The sequence below is a fragment of the Dreissena polymorpha genome, unplaced genomic scaffold, assembly GCF_020536995.1.
Source record: "Dreissena polymorpha isolate Duluth1 unplaced genomic scaffold, UMN_Dpol_1.0 chrUn003, whole genome shotgun sequence".
In the NCBI taxonomy this organism is placed as follows: Eukaryota; Metazoa; Mollusca; class Bivalvia; order Myida; family Dreissenidae; genus Dreissena; species Dreissena polymorpha.
Window position 1 is genome coordinate 1,029,493 of NW_026273317.1, and position 14,223 is coordinate 1,043,715.

The following is a 14,223-nucleotide window of genomic DNA, read 5'->3' on the forward strand; positions in this document are numbered from 1 at the left end:
GTAGTAATAGTAGTAGTAGAAGTAGCAGTAGTAGTCGTAGTAGTAGTAGTACTAGTAGTAGTAGAGAAGTAGTAGTAGTAGTAGTAGTAGTAGTAGTAGTAGTAGTAGTAGTAGTAGTAGTAGTAGTAGTAGTAGTAGTAGTAGTAGTAGTAGTAGTAGTAGTAGTAGTAGTAGAAGTAGTAGTAGTTGTAGTAGTAGTGGTAGTAGTAGTAGTAGTAGGAGTAGTAGTAGTAGTAGTAGTAGTAGTAGTAGTAGTTAGAAGTTAGTAGTTAGTAGTTTTTTGAATTTATTACCGAATATACTGAAAATATCAAAACTTAACAACTTTTTTCAAGTAATGTAATATACCAGTCGTTATATTTTAATCAATATAAACTAATAATAGTAAAAAATACGGTATTTTACAACTTTTCTTTTCTTCGCCGTCGTGGTTGACAGTCCCTTTAACAACAGTATTGTCATAGGAAATTTAAAATGGTATGGTTTGTTCAGAATCGAGTAGTCTCTTATTCAGTGTGATCCTTTACATAAAGTTCGGTTTTCAGTGATTGATAAATTTCAGTTTATATGATGTCGGGCACACACTTAAATGGCTAGAAATGGGCTAAAATATCATACCGCCGCGTAACATGTCTGAATAGTATGAGTATCCTTAGTAGGTTTAAACATTATATTTAGAAACTGCATACATACCCCTTTGTAATGTGCACATCTCCGCAATGGAAACGTTCATGATGTGCGTCGTTTTCTAACCGTCGACAAAAATAACTTAAAAGCCCGCATACATTTCATTGAAGTATATTTGTTATGGTTTGCATTCATGCTAGGTTTATTTCATCGCAGTATTGTTGCGCTGACTTATGATATGCTGGTAACGAAAGTCCCAACTCGCAATGATATACACACGAATACTATTGCTAATATATAACAACATTCTATCCAACATCGAACTTTAATATGTTGATGCGGGTTTTCAGTGAGAAGTTATATGAAACAATAATGATTTATTTACGGAGATTAAACACATTACAACCTATCTTATTTTGCTCTATTGTAATTCATTTATCTTTTATATCATATTTTCGGTTAAGTTAACGAATCACTTGGGGTCATGTTCTGCTATTCTGCTTTACTTCTTTCAAACTTTAGTACATAAAATGTTATAGGTTATGCGTTTTGAGAGAAGAAAAAATGAGTTATATTTCAGCCCTGCTTCCATATATACATATATTTAGCCTTCTATGCACTATATAACTTAATTGAGTATGGCTATTGCAAATGACTCTTAAATCTCAATTGCTGTGACACATAATTGAGCAGTTATAACATATCTGTACATGAACGTAAGTACAAGATTTATACGTATTGGGAGAATCCATAGGGAGCTTAAAATACAAAACATTAATTCTTTTACAAAACCAAACCTGCAATTGACCTCCAATTTGATCAGTTACATGTTACATGTTTGGGCTTGCATGGCAAACGCAAGATAAGCTCTGATAAAAGTATCTTTTACAGCGAACGAAATCGAACTTAAATCTAATTCATAACATACATTAAGAGGGGTTTGGTTGTAAACAGGTTGTTTCCTGTTCGTAATCCTATCGGATCAAAGGTCCGTACGTACAGAGATGGCGACGTTGGAAGGGAAACTCCCAAGATATTAGTTTTAATGTATATATTTTACACTGATATCCTCACAATTCGTAATCGAAATTGAAAGAGCCTTAGTATAATACGTTAATGTTCATGTTTAATTATGATTTATGTCCTTGATATTTTGTAAGAGAAAGCTTTTACGATTTAATCCCTTGGCTCCCATATATTTTATTATGAAAATTTTAACGACACTGCTGCGAAAACCATCACTCTTAATGGCATAGTACATACACATAGTTGTGATAAATTTGGCCTGTTTATGCTGTGTCGCAAATGTCATGCGTTGATTTATTTAACGAACAAGGCGAAAAAATATTCAGAACCACACGTGATTATTTTTTTGTTTATACATATTTCATGTCTAACATATCTATCTTGAAAATGCATTGGTATATACCATGTTAACGGTGTATGATAGACTTTAACATCATTATGAGTTATTACACATTCCATTATATTTCGTCAATTGATGATACCACATATAGAACGTGACCGACAGACATACATACAGACAGACAGACATACAGACAGACAGACGGACGGACGAACGGACGGAGAGACGGACGGACGGACGTACGGACGTACGGACCGACGGACGGACGGACAGACAGACAGACAGACAGACAGACAGACAGACAGACAGACAGACAGACAGACAGACAGACAGACAGACAGACAGACAGACAGACAGACAGACAGAAAGAAAGACAGACAGACAGACAGACAGACAGACAGACAGACAGACAGACAGACAGACAGACAGACAGACAGACAGACAGACAGACAGACAGACAGACAGACAGACAGACAGACAGACAGACAGACAGACAGACAGACAGACAGACAGACAGACAGACAGACAGACAGACAGACAGACAGACAGACAGACAGACAGACAGACAGACAGACAGACAGACAGACAGACAGACAGACAGACAGACAGACAGACAGACAGACAGTCAGTCAGTCAGTCAGTCAAACTAACAAACTGTTACAAACATTACGGCATTTTATCAAACAGCCAAACAACCAGACAGAAAATGTTACATATGTGTTTTCGAACGGAAAGTCGTTTATTTGGGTCCAAGTATGTTTTTAACTAATTATCATTTTATATATTATTTATATTTGAGTTTAAACATCTTTCGTTGTAAATTTATAAACACAAAATTTATATTGTACCTGTTTTCATATTGAAAGATCATCGTATTTGATATTGTTGATAATGAAAAGCATAAGAACATAATTGCTTTATTACGTTTGTCGTCTCACAAATTATCGATAGACATGGGAAGACACCGAGTCATTGTCGAAGATCAACGCAAATGTGTATCATGTTATTTTAATTATATCGATGATAAATGCTGCTTTGTTCTAAAATTTCCCTGTAATGCTTATGTTTGGAAGTCATTTATTCCAAAGTATTACAGATCCACTAAAATATGTTCAAGTTTATTAAACTTATTAATAGCGCAGATAAAATAATGTTAAGGAAACTAACCGTGTACAGTTTAAAATGATTTAAAACACAAAAAATATGTATGTATATATGTTAATTACGAAGAGCTGTATATGCTTAAGTCAAAATAAGCTTGACTCTACAATTTGTCGCGTCGACAAACATGTTCTTTTGTTTATATCAAACACTTAACCTCACTTAATTTCGCTAAAGTGTTCACTTCGGCAATTTCTATTTCGTGATTTCAAAAACAAGAGATCATAAATCTCGATAAAGAGCATTAAAGCGATATAAGCTGAACTTAAACCTGTATAATTATGTTTAATTAACCACACAAAGCGTGCAGTTAACCTGAATCACGCATTTATTTACATTCGGGATACGGTTAAAGTCTTTTTTTAGCGTATGTGTGAAGGTGTTCTAGATTCATAAAGGCAACATTATTTTAAAACCTAGCACAACAATTTATCTTGCCCTTGTTAATATATTTTTGGGAAGGTTCATTAAAGTGACAATGTACAGGAATAATCAATTTTATGTGATTACTGCAGAACGCCCGCGCAAGTCAAAATTCAATCCATCGGGAGTAACAAATAGTAAGTATCGGCGAACTCAAGCTTGAAACAAGGCTAACGATTTTACGAAGATTAGAAACGCCGCCGCTGATTAGACAGAAGAAGGTGGCAATAAAGATGACTTGCTTACAAATGACATGTGTAATTTTGTGTGGGTTTATTTTTTGCTGGTTGATTGTGGGAACTTTTTGAACACTTATGAATGGTTGATCATAAACATATTGATATAATATATTATATGATTTCTGCAGCAATAAGGGTATTTCAATCAGTGTGGAAATAAAGATTAATTTTACAGTATTTGCAGTATTTGTATGATTCTTGATACACGAAAATATAGTAATCGTTATATAAATATATCAGAGGAATCTTAGAAAAATATTTACTGCCAGGCAATATACTAGTAGCCAATTTGTTTAAACAATTGAGCAACTACTGATAAAGACACATAGAAAAAAACAGGGCATATAATTTATAACTTATAACACAAATAAAGACAAGTGACATGAAACAAACATTTACAGCAGCGAGTGGAACATTAACTTACAGTTCCACTATACGCAAAACACTACACATGACACAAACAATTCAGTAAAGGAAAGCAAAAAGGCTACAAACGGGGTAAAGGCTCAAAGCTGTACTATTCAAATTCTCAAGCAATATCATGTCTAGAAAGTTCATGCAAACGGTGACCAGAGTGAACTTTTCACACAAGTTTTATCGTAGATATCTTTACAACGGTTTTGAAAGTGCTTACATATTTTGTTCCTGAGTCGTGTCATTTTATTTTTATTTTTTTTGGCGTCGGTCCCTAAGCCAACACTATGATTGTGAACAATTTCACAAATAATTGTATGCGCATTTTAGATAAACAACAATATATTGGTATGAAATAAAACAGCAATACAAATATAAACATGTACATATTAAGAAAGCAAAATTAAAATTGCATCATCGGAACAGCAATTCTATAATCTGTACGAGGTCCTTTATTAATGGATCTGATTTTTTTAGGAATACGACACATGCCACTTCTGAATGACGAAGACCGACTCAAGTGAACAGATCAGAGTTCACCGCCTATAAACAGACAATGCAGAAGATAGTATTAAAACAAAAATCAACAACGCCATTTGCTCATTTCATCGTTTCATAAAGAGTTTATATAATATTTCTCTGTTAAAAACACAACCAAGTAGTAATTCAATAGTGACTTCATTTATATTGTCCTTTATTTCTATTAAATTGGAATTGCAATTCCATTAATAAATGTTCCTTTGCTATTGTATTGTTCTTGTAAGAAGTTTGGACCAAATATGACGTTCTTCACGCCGTGAAACCGATTAAAAAATGTCTTCGTTAACTGTTTAAATATACGGTGGTTCCTGGTTTAAATAGTATTTCTAGATGTGTGATAGTGCATGAAGTGTCTATGCGCAAAAAGTGACTTGCCTTAAATAAATGACTATTTGACTATCTATCTGTCCGTCTGTCTGTCTGTCTATTGTTAAAATATCTGGAGTCACAATATTCTACTAACAATTGTACTTTTTTATTTTGACCTTATAGTTTATTTTATATTCTTAAGTAAAAAACAGTTCGTTTCTGTTCTTTTATAGTTAACAAGACAATAATGTCATATCACTTTCATCAAAGAAATTTAAAGCGAACGTGTTCTTAAGCTACTGTTGCATGGTACACTCTACTGTGTTCACAGATCGGCGTATATACAGACGGTACAGTCTCGATGACATTTGTATAGGGTGACAAAAAAAATACTGAAATTAGTCCCGTTTTGTATTCAAATTGCATCAAGTGTTTCTCTTGACTTTTTTTAATGAACCGATAAGAAAATGTGTTCTTAATCAGATCATACCAATAACGCCTCTATCAAAATAATCTACGCCATATAACGCACTATCTAAGTATTATTTTACTATTTGCGTGTTAACATCTTAAATGCGGTCACTGAGGTTTGCAGAAAAGAACGATATGTGATTTTAAAACATGTCTTTTTAACCTTTAAACGTTCATACTAAGCGATTCACATGAATCAAAAGGAGTTGAAAACGCACTTTGTAAATTCTTTATGTTGTTCTTCATTTAACTCCGATGCATTTTATTAATGCTTATTTTAGTATTCACGTAATTTTAAAAAGTTAGCTTATAACGTATTGTGGTGTATATGTATGTTTGGTGATAATGTAATTCCATCTACTGAAAATGTATGAAACGTAATTAAGACATTCCTTCTGGTGCTATAAACAGAAGCGAAAAGGTCACGTAAGGTTAACCCTGTAGCATCCGGAGGAGTGCTCCTTGTGGTTAATAAACGGATTTAGTTACCGGAAGAAAACTCATCTTACCATTTGGGATGTTTTTAGCTATGTCTTCGTCAAACTGTATACAAAAAAAACAACAACACACAAACTTGTTTTTTGTTGTGCGTGGTTTCATGATTAAGTCTTGTACCTGAAGGGTTTCGAATATACATAAGAAATGTATCAAACACATCTGCTGTTTCATACATCTGCTACATGTACTTGTCATGAGTATATAATATCAACAATCACAAATAAGATTTGATACATCAAAGCAAATTTTTGGTCTGAAGTGTTTTGGTTACACATTTAGAAAGGAACATTATACCAAATAAATGCATATTGTTGAGTCGTGAACATACCTTTTGCTCTAAAATCTAAGGATTTGAATGATCTGGCAAAACTGTCTCTAGACCTGAGACAGGTAATAGTCACCATCACCATCACAATCCTCCTCCTCCTCTTCCTCCTTTGTATGCTTAATGTATGTACATTTCAATCGAACTAGGTAGGTTCCTATGCTTTCATGAGGCTCTGTGAATGCCATTAAAACACATTATACAGCACGCTTATAAAATGCCCCTTAAGGCATTACATGAAATCTAGGACATGCGTTATGCGCTTGACAAGGACCGGTAATTGCCAGTCCAAAACTGCCTGCCACCTTGTTCTTTGGTATTTTTCCACTAGACATGAACCACTTATCTCGCCTGTGGGATTGTAATGTGGATATTAAATAGCACGCCCTTAGGTAATGGACTTCCATGGATACGATGGTTTTATCACGAGTATTTGTTAATCAGTGAACTGTCCGTTTTTAAATTGAATACAAAGTCGTAGTAATAGTAGCAGTATTTGCTTTGTATTGTTTTGTATTTTTTTTAGCTTTTCTCTTCTGTCTGTTAACAAATATGTCATATTTTAAAATGCGCTGGTTTTCGATTTTAATATATTGATTGCCCAAGTGTTAATATAATAACATGTTCAATTATGTTGCTGCGATTCATTCATGTTATTTTATGTAAGTATTGTGTTAAGAAACTGTTTCAAAATATGCATAAAGAGTTATGCAATTGAACGTTTCTTTTAGACTTAACACCGAAAAGGAAAGATGTTAGTTAAATAAATAATATAAAATGATATATTAATAACGAAACAATGCGGTTTTCTTAACTGTCAAATAATTGAACTACATACAGAAAGCTGATATAACGTAGCGTCAAATTAGGCTTCTTCATCGGACATCGACACCAATCTGTAGGAAAGCCAATTGAATTTGTATTCAAATCCACCAAACATCCATAATCAGTGTCGTCTAGGACGATAATTTTTTTCATGGTGACTGAACAGTTTTGAGATACATTTTACGGGGCACATTTGCCTGGGTTTATAAGCAGAGATACACAGATCCCAATATTTGAAAACAAACGTGGTAAACTAACATAATTTAACCTTACATACACGAATAACTCTTTTGGTTATCATTTGCATGGTATGCCGATGATAACGGAAACTATTATAGCAATTTATTTTCATTTTAATTTTAGTATATTGTTAAACTATTTGTTGTTCTCTGTCTATTGTTTGTGTTTTACACTGCAATATAATGTGTAGTGCATGTATATCAAAGTTTATTAGGTTATTACACGCCTGAGATAGCATTGTGTGACGAGTCTGTAGAAGCCTTACTTACCAATTATCTTTTATGATACGTGATGTTGATTTTGAACGAACATTTAATATCCATAAATTCATCTATTTATTATATATACAAAATTATACATATATAACAATATACATAGCACATGGCTATCATGTTAATTAGTAAAAACATCATTTGAAGGAACAATAATCAAATTATAACGAAAAATCAACTTCTCGGAAAAAACATTCACGATCAAATATATAGAGAATACTAGGTCGATTTATTCGGCACCGACCTAGTATTCGATTTATCCCATGAATTTTCTTAGTCGTCAATTATTTCTTTAAAAATAGAATAGGAAAATAGAACTACCGGTCCACGAACAATCCCAAAGTTATTTTAAGCAAACATTGCTTTATTATTTTATTCGTCCCGATCCTAATATAGTACAAAAAGATCAGGCACTAACCTGTTTTTCTATTTATCATACCTTTACGTCTCCGATTTGTAAGAAATAATAATAAAATAACTAAACAACTGCAACTTTAGCGGGAAAGAATATGACTTTTGTCGTTTGACGTGTTAATAATGACGTCATAAGTACGCTCACTTAATATTTGTAAACAATGTTTTTCGCTGTTTGTGTTGCATTTAGTGTTTAAAATTTATCACATGCTATACCCTGTTTTCCATGTAATACAACCATTACATATTTTTTTTTGTATTACACTTGTGTAATACAACATTTTAAAGCGTTTTCATTGGCTTAGTTTTCGTTTATATGACCAATCGCTTTTGTTATTTTGCTGAAATGACGTTGCAACGTCAAATGACGTCACGAAATGTAAAACAACATTCGGGAGTTAACATTGTGTTTGCGTAAATATTTATTTAATTTGCTCATTTAAAAGCATGTGATAAAAAAGATCTGACACTCGTTGTCATATCATACCATATTTTATTAAACTCGTCCAGGAAATTCGTTAGTAAGCTCGCCAAAGGCTCGCTTACTAACACAATTCCTGAACTCGTTTTATAAAATATGGTATGATATGACAACTCGTGCCAGATCCTATATATATTGCATCTTGCTATAAATTTTTTTGTTTTGTTGTATCTGATTCGATTTTACGAAAATGATTACTTTATAGTTGATTCCGAGTAATATGGCTATAAGAGTCCGCCTCTCGTGATAGCTATATTTCAGCATTGCTGAAATAAAGGAAAATATATCCCACAGTAGTTTATTTCGACAATGCACTTCTGATGATGAGATAAATATATAACAAGGTATTCAACTCAAAATGACCCGAAAACAGGCTTCATCGCTTTGAACCGCCAAACTTCAATTGTTCAGCGATTTCCATGAACTCTGTCTTATTCAACGCAGACATGAATTTCCTTTCCGGAATTGTACATACAAATGCTGGGTCAAATTTTAAGAAATAACACGATACACAACTCGCGTGACCTACTCCTCATCGATCAGACCCGAATCAAGTATACCCTGCCCTGCACGGGGATCAACCTGCGATCCTTGGACTTGTAGCCCAGCGTTCTACTTACTGAAATAATAGTAATAATTGTATAGTAATTATTTTGATTTCAATATTAATAAATACATAAATACATAAATACATAAATACATAAATACATAAATACATAAATACATCAATAAATAAATACATAAATAAATAAATTTAAAAGACCCGTCTCCAACTTGAGATTCGCTAATTATATTGACCTCATGGGATGAAATAGCAGTTAATTTCAAGATATCACCAACAGACTCTATGAAAGAGCATTCGGGATTGAGGTCAGCACGGAAAAGTCGAAGATCATGGCGAACAGCACGACGAACACAACGAACGTCGAGAAGCTGGAGGAAGTGACCAGCTTCAAGTACTTGGGCACAACACTTTCTCTGTGGACAAGCAGTTACATCAGCTTCACCACCAAGTACAGGCTGTGCAAGTCCCTCGTAGTCTCCATACTACTCTACGGCTGCGAGACCTGGACGCTTCACGAGGGCACATAACGCAGGGTACATGCATTTGAACATAACTGTCTCCGTAGACTGCTCTGCATCTTCTTTACGGAGCACAAGACCAACGAGTACGTCCGGAACTTGACTGCAACACTTGTCCACATGAAACCCGCTGGCGACCGTTGAACGACGAAAGTTGGCTTGGTTTGGACAAATGACCAGACACGACTCTCTGTGCAAGACTGCAGGGCACGCTAGAGGGAGTTCGATGTCGAGGCCGTCAGATGAAAAGCTGGATGGATAATGTAAAAGAATGGACAACCCTTCCCATTGATGAATTACTCTCAGCAGCACACAACAGACCTGACTGGTGGAGGATTTCTGTATCGTCGACAATCATATCTCCCCAACGGCCAAAACCGGCCAAGGGATTGATGATGATGATGATGATAACAACAGTGACAACAGTTTGAACTGAAATCCGTTGTAAGTTGGCCTCAACTTATATTAAGATGATTTCACTCATGTTGTGTAGCTTAGTGTAACATAAAAGCAGTGTGTAAAATTTAATCGTGCACGCCATGTACTTGAAGCTGCCATTCACACATGTAAGTTTAGCCCGGGAAGTTGACTGAAGATAATTTCATTTGTCACGTTTGACTTCGAATTTATTAAACAATGACAATCATCTACGTCAAACTACAAATTTAAGGAAAAATACATACATTAATGACTTTCTAAATAGTTATTAATTCTGGCAAATACATATATAAAGAATAATAGGTAATTCCAATGTCGTTAATTCGGGGAAGCCATGGTAGATTTCAGTCGCGAAAACTGATAACATAAAACAACTTTGGAGTTGAACGCCTTACGAACAGAAAATAAGACGTTTACAATACGACGTTTTAAAGAGCAAAGGCCATTACTCATAAACAACGAATATATACCCCTTTTGGGTCTCTACGGGGCTAATTAACGTCTGCAATGCCTGGCAAACGAACGGCGCCAAAACCGAGCATGCAGGAAAAAAACAGATAACAAGAGCGCATCGGGACCGCAGCAAAATTAACTACCAACAAGAATATTATACAGTCTGGTTCCCGTCGCCAAGGTAGCGAATGCTACAAATGGACAGTAACAACTTACAAACTACCACAATATCGTTGCGGCGGCACTAACAATTATACCAAACATTCAAAGCACAGTAAACACGTTCACAACATGATGCATTCAATAACAATTACTAATCATTCTTAATTGTAAAATAAATACTTCACATTGTTTTTTTTTATTCAGATGTGTTTGGGCTTAAACGCATGTTGAAGGATTTTTACAAAATATACAATCGTAAAATCAAAATATTTCAACATTGATTTTGAATAAAATAACACAATTGCAATTCTTACCTAAAGAATTGTCTTATTTTATCGTTTAATATTTTTTTCAGAAAAGTACACACACAAATATTTTCAAAAACGCTTAGGCTTGCAATTTCTATGCACATATTTCACGGTTTTAACCAAAGGCTTATAGTTTTTCTTTTTATTCAATTAGTTTTTGTTTGATTCCAATTAGTTACCATTTTCTCATTGAACAATTGTAATTTGGTAAAGAAGTCAACACACGAGTTTAATTTATGATTTCATTTAATATTTGCCATTGATTTAAGGCATATTTTTGTGCTTTGTCTGGCCCTTACAATAGGTATAATGACCGTTTTGGTTTGAGTTGATTTGACCTCAGCAGAAAAAAGGTATGACTGAAAAATGGAATCAAAATGAAGATCAAACTGTCGAAAAAGTATATCAGAAGTGAATTCTGGTAGTTTATTGGCAAATCTGTCTGTCTACTTTTTTTATTGCGAAATTTAAACGTAATTGATTTGGAATTGTGGCTGTGATATAACCATGGTGGATAATTTAACGCTTAGCATTGAATCGGATTAGAAATACTCTAAATATTATAAAATTAAGTTTGTGCAAAGATTACTTTTTCCAATCTCTTCTCTAATCACTTCCCTCCAGTGTTGTCTGGTTATCAGCTTGGCCAACGACGACTAAGGCAACCCCAAGACATTGATACTTAACAGGTAGGGCATATTGTTATTGTAACATTTCCTATTCAATATGATGATTTGCTGTGATAAAAAATGCATGGCATGCATCAAATTATACGTTACATTTATTAACAAGATAAGTATTGATGCAAAGCATCAAAGGGCGTCGGGAATTTCAGTTTAAAAGGCACTCAATGAAGTTTCATGGAACGATTTTTTTCTACTGTAAATATTAATATATTGGCCGATTATTTTAAACAAAATAGAAAAAGATACTGGTATAACCATTATCAATGATTTTGTGTTATAACCCCCAAATAACCATTATCTATGATGTTGTGTTATAACTCCCAAATATCCATTATCTATGATTTTGTGTTGTAACCTCCAAATATTTAATAGTTCATTTTTTTAACATTGATTTCTTTTTTTTACTGGCATCCGTGTGCAGTTTTCATTTATGGAACAGAACTGTGTAGGTTTTAAAAAAATCTGCTTCATCTTGTAAGCGTAATTTCATATTTTTCTCAACTTCAAGGGGAGATGATTCTGAACTTATTCTTACGTTGCTCATTTACGATAGGGGTTGAGTACTCATTGATATGAAAACACTGTAAAAGTTGTTATGTGTTTACGAACCCCCCCACCCTCTCACACATATATTTCATGGGCATAAAAAAAAATAATGTTAGAATAAAACAGCATATTTAATTAAACTAAAATTTCTTCATCAAAACAAAAAGTTAACATCGAACGTAAATGAAATAATTTGATTCTACTGGGGCTCGAACCTTGGGCCTCTCACATGTGAAGCGAGCGTGTAACCACTACACTACGGAACCGCTTGAAAAATCACCTTCTAACTAAGATATTAATAAGTGACTGTAATGTAACTGTTATCAATAAAGCAATAAACCGTGTAATCGTTGTCGTCTTGTAAAATTGAAGAAAATACGCCTTAACCAAAACTCGAACAGCGAAAGTCTGCGCTATTGTTAAAAAAAAACACAAAATAAAAATATTTTGATTATGTTTTTTTTTTTAATACAAAACCAGAAAGTTTCACCGGTTCGCGTATTTTCCCAGTCCCTGTGATCTTTTATTATTGCCCAGTCCATGTGATCAGTTATTAATTAAAATAATTAGCTTTGCATTATTGGCAATAAATGTTATAGTTAATGTAATAGGCACAAATGCAGTACTTATTTACACTAATTTACACAAAAAATCACCACTATGCAAGATATTCTGACAACAAAAATATATACATTGATCCGTAAAATAACTTTTCCCATAAGCGAAAAAAACGTATTACATATGAGTCGACGCACTTCAGTGCGACGCCAAAATTAAAAAAAAGAAGACACACGTAAGGTGAGAAAGATTTTAGGAAATAATTTCGCCTATGTTTTTCTATATTTTACCACTTTTGATTAAGTTAAGCGCAATATTAACATGCATGCAATGTCTTAAAGACGTGTCGTTTACCCGCAAATCATCGGGTCATGTTTATGTTTAATGCTAAGTTATATAAGTTATATAAAAGATCCACTTTTGGCAGACATTATTGCATTAACGTATTTTATTTCAGACATTAATCAAAGTACTCAAAGTGCTGGTGGGGCGATTTTGCTCAAATTTTGTGGTCGTTAAAACACTATACACCGTGATGCCAACCAATCACCTTTTTTGAAGAAAACAGATGGAAGTAAGCAAGGGTGACAGGGTGACAGGCTGTCAACATTATATGATATAGATATTGGGGTTAAATGTAAATGCTGCTTTTTAAAACAAGAAGAAGGCAATCGCCCCCAAAACGACAAGCAAAGACATTTGTTCAATCAAGCACCATATTACTATGTCCATGTTTGGTCATGTCTATTCTGTTATACACGTAGTCTTCGAAAAATAGCGCCGATATGTATACACTCAAATAGGGCTTATTCTCATGTTATTTTATGGAAATTCACAACCTATCAATGTAGACCAACAGATCGCATTCGTATTTAAATCAGCAATCTTTTATGATCGGTACACAAGGCAAGAAACGTTGTTGAATAGTAATTAGTTGTGTATTCAAATACGTTTTGGAAGTGGAACCTGTTGGCAAACAGCTTTGGCGTTTAACGTACTGATCATGATACGATAAATTGATACCTTTTATAGGCGCAGTGTCCTTCATTCTTTACCTCGACCATCAGTTGCTATGGTAAAATGCAAATATATGCTCTCATAAACGTTCTTACTGTCAGTAATTAATGTATTATGTTCATAATATGATTTTAAAGACATCTAGAACGGTTCATTGTTTGTTTAATTATACGTTATTTAGTGCCTCAAATAGTGTTGTTATCCTAGATATTATGGACACCTGTACCAATATACGCTCGTCGATTTTGAAATGTTTCATAGAAAATAGTTTTTGTAGTTAAATTGTTATTTTTAATAATAATTCGGACACGAAACTCGTTGTTTTTTTTCTGCAATTACAAATTAATCGAAATAAAGACACTTTACT